This window comes from Oncorhynchus nerka, linkage group LG15 (assembly GCF_034236695.1).
Source record: "Oncorhynchus nerka isolate Pitt River linkage group LG15, Oner_Uvic_2.0, whole genome shotgun sequence".
NCBI classification, from domain to species: Eukaryota; Metazoa; Chordata; class Actinopteri; order Salmoniformes; family Salmonidae; genus Oncorhynchus; species Oncorhynchus nerka.
Window position 1 is genome coordinate 21,572,979 of NC_088410.1, and position 4,388 is coordinate 21,577,366.

Consider the following 4,388-nt stretch of genomic DNA (forward strand, 5'->3'; position numbering starts at 1 on the left):
CATCTCTCTCCCTCCCTCATCTCTACCTGATCATCTCTCTCCCTCCCTCATCTCTACCTGATCATCTCTCTCCCTCCCTCATCTCTACCTGATCATCTCTCTCCCTCCCTCATCTCTACCTGATCATCTTTCTCCCTCCCTCATCTCTACCTGATCATCTCTCTCACTCCCTCATCTCTACCGGATCATCTCTCTCCCTCCCTCATCTCTACCTGATCATCTCTCTCTCATCTCTACCTGATCATCTCTCTCTCATCTCTACCTGATTATCTCTCTCTCATCTCTACCTGATCATCCCTCTCTCATCTCTCTCCCTCCCTCATCTCTACCTGATCATCTCTCTCTCATCTCTACCTGATCATCTCTCTCTCATCTCTACCTGATCATCTCTCTCCCTCCCTCATCTCTACCTGATCATCTCTCTCACTCCCTCATCTCTACCTGATCATCTCTCTCCCTCCCTCCCTCATCTCTACCTGATCATCTCTCTCCCTCCCTTATCTCTACTCGATCAATTCAATTCAATTCAAGGGGATTTATTGTCATGGGAAACATGTGTTAACATTGCCAAAGCAAGTGAGGTAGATAATATACAAAAGTGAAATAAACAATAAAAATTAACAGTAAACATTACACATACAGAAGTTTCGAAACAATAAAGACATTACAAATGTCATATTATATATATATATATATATATATATATATATACAGTGTTGTAACAATGTACAAATAGTTAAAGTACACAAGGGAAAATAAATAAGCATAAATATGGCTTGTATTTACAATGGTGTTTGTTCTTCACTGGTTGCCCTTTTCTCGTGGCAACAGGTCACAAATCTTGCTGCTGTGATGGCACACTGTGGTATTTCACCCAGTAGATATGGGAGTTTATCAAAATTGGGTTTGTTTTCGAATTCTTTGTGGATCTGTGTAATCTGAGGGAAATATGTGTCTCTAATATGGTCATACATTGGGCAGGAGGTTAGGAAATGCAGCTCAGTTTCCACCTCATTTTGTGGGCAGTGAGCACATAGCCTGTCTTCTCTTGAGAGCCATGTCTGCCTACGGCGGTCTTTCTCAATAGCAAGGCTATGCTCACTGAGTCTTTACACAGTCAAAGCTTTCCTTAATTTTGGGTTAGTCACAGTGTACTCTCTGTTTAGGGCCAAATAGCATTCTAGTTTGCTCTGTTTTTTTGTTAATTATTTCCAATGTGTCAAGTAATTATCTTTTTGTTTTCTCATGATTTGATTGGGTCCAATTGTGTTGCTGTCCTGGGACTCTGTGGGGTGTGTTTGTGAACAGAGCCCCAGGACCAGCTTGCTTAGGGGACTCTTCTCCAGGTTCATCTCTCTGTAGGGGATGGCTTTGTAATGGAAGGTTTGGGAAACACTTCCTTTAGGTGGTTGTAGACTTTAATGGCTCTTTTCTGGATTTTGTTAATTAGTGGGTATCGGGCTTATTCTGCTCTGCATGCATTATTTGGTGTTCTACGTTGAACACACTATATTTTAGCAGAATTCTACATGCACAGTCTCAATTTGGCTTGTCCCATTTTGTGAATTGTTGTTTGGTGAGCAGAGACCTCACAACCATAAAGGTCAATGGGTTCTATAACGGATTCAAGTATTTTTAGCCAAATCCTAATTGGTCTCTGTGTCTCTCCCTCTGTGTCTCTCCCTCTGTGTCTCTCTATCTCTGTGTGTCTCTATCTCTCTCGGGTGCCTCTCTCTCTCTCTCTCGGTGTCTATCTCTGTGTGTGTCTCTCTCTCTCTCGGTGTCTCTCTATCTCTGTGTCTCTCCATCTCTGTGTCTTTCTATCTCTGTGTGTGTGTCTCTCTCTCTCGGTGTCTCGCTATCTCCTTGTGTGTGTGTGTATCTCTCTCTCTCTCTCTCTCTCTCTCTCTCTCTCTCTCTCTCTCTCTCTCTCTCTGTGTCTCTCCAAGGCTGTAGAGGTGATATGAGGAACTAGCTGGTTCTGAACAGCTGGACTGGGTTTCAGAACACCACTCCTCTTCTCTTGTATCTCCTCACAGCTCCTTGTCAAATCAGATCACGTTCACACTGATACTCCATGCCCAGTTGCCCAAGTGGTTCCAGGTGTGTGTGTGTGTGTGTGACAGGCATCCCACAGTGAGAGGAAGAGAGGGGATGAAGGAGAATGTATTTACCATGGACACTAATCTAACATGCCAGGCATCCAGGGAGAAACTAATGAAAGACAACCTTTGGATGACACGTAACATTAGGCAGCATTACACACACACACACACACACACACACACACACACAATTGGAGATGCCTCGACACGCGCTCTGTTGCTAGGACACGATGTGGTACCATCTGGATATTATGTTTACAGGAGAGACACAGAGACTATGAGGTTTGGTCACAGCTGGGCCCGCTGTGTGTGTGTGTGTGTGTGTGTGTGTGTGTGTGTGTGTGTGTGTGTGTGTGTGTTTGTGTGTAATGCTGCCTAATGTTACGTGTCATCCAAAGGTTGTCTTTCATTAGTTTCTCCCTGGATGCCTGGCATGTTAGATTAGTGTCCATGGTAAAATACATTCTCTCTTCCTCTCACTCTGTGGTGTGCGTTTGGTGTGTGTGTGTAGCGTGTGTGTGTAGTGTGTGTGTTGTAATGTGTATGGTGTGTGTAGTGTATCTGTGGTGTGTGTACGTAGTATGTGTGTGGTGTGTGTAGTGTGTGTGTGGGTGTGTAAGGCATATGTGTGTAGCGTGTATGTGGTATGTGTGTATGGTATGTGTGTGTGTGTGTGGGGGCATGGTGTGTGTAGTGTATCTGTGGTGTGTGTACGTAGTATGTGTGTGGTGTGTGTAGTGTGTGTGTGGGTGTGTAAGGGATGTGTGTGTAGTGTGTATGTGGTATGTGTGTGTGTGTGTGTGTGTGTGTGTGTGTGTATGGGTGTGTGTGTATGTGTGTGAGAGAGAGAGCATCATGTTATATTTACTCTATTCTACTAATTCTCTCTCTCTCTCTCTCTCCCTCTTTCAGTCTCTCTTATCCTCTCGTTGTTCATCCATCTCTCCTGTCTTCTCAGTCTCTGCAATTCTTTGTAGTGGTCATTCTTCCTACTCTTCATCTCTCTTTCTTCGCTCCTCCTCTTCATCAGTAAACTGTACTCAGTAGAGGGTGAGAAAGGTCAACTTCCCCACTGGCTGTGTGTGAACTCAGATCTCACCTCTCAGTCCCTCTCTGTGATGTGTGTTGGTGTGTAAACTCTCCTGACCCCACTGTCCCACTCCGCTCCTCCCCAAACACATGAGGTCACTCTCCAAAGACTTACAGGACCCTAATACAGCCTCCACCTATTCTACTCCCCCTCTCTGATGACTGACACCCCACACCTTCCCTCCTCTGACGCCCCACACCTTCCCTCCTCTGACACCCCACACCTTCCCTCCTCTGACGCCCCCCTGACGCCCCACACCTTCCCTCCTCTGACGCCCCACACCTTCCCTCCTCTGACGCCCCACACCTTCCCTCCTCTGACGCCCCACACCTTCCCTCCTCTGACGCCCCCACACCTTCCCTCCTCTGACGCCCCACACTTTCCCTCCTCTGACGCCCCACACCTTCCCTCCTCTGACGCCCCCACACCTTCCCTCCTCTGACGCCCCACACCTTCCCTCCTCTGACGCCCCACACCTTCCCTCCTCTGACGCCCCACACCTTCCCTCCTCTGACGCCCACACCTTCCCTCCTCTGACCCCCACACCTTCCCTCCTCTGACGCCCACACCTTCCCTCCTCTGACGCCCCACACCTTCCTCTCTCCCCTCCACTCTCTTCCTCTCTCCCCTCCACTCTCTTCCCTCTCTCTTCCTCCTCCCCCTCCACTCTCTTCCTCTCTCCCCTCCACTCTCTTCCTTCTACCCTCCACTCTCTTCCTCTCTCCCCTCCACTCTCTTCCTCTCTCCCCCTCCACTCTCTTCCTCTCTCCCCCTCCACTCTCTTCCTCTCTCCCCCTCCACTCTCTTCCTCTCTCCCCCTCCACTCTCTTCCTCTCTACCCCTCCACTCTCTTCCTCTCTCCCCCTCCACTCTCTTCCCTCCTCTCCCCCTCCACTCTCTTCCTCTCTCCCCTCCACTCTCTCTTCCTCTCTACCCCTCCACTCTCTTCCTCTCTACCCTCCACTCTCTTCCTCTCTCCCCCTCCACTCTCTTCCTCATCTCTCACACGTTCCTCAATCCACTCACCTCACTAATCTCCAGTCATCAACCCTTCGCTCAAACAGACTTCTATATTTTTATCCCTCCTCTCTCAACACCTTCCCTCTATTCTGATTCTCTACAGCCCAACATACCCTATTGTACTACTGTAATTAACTCTCCTCTTTCTCAAGCACCGACTCACCAGGGGTCAT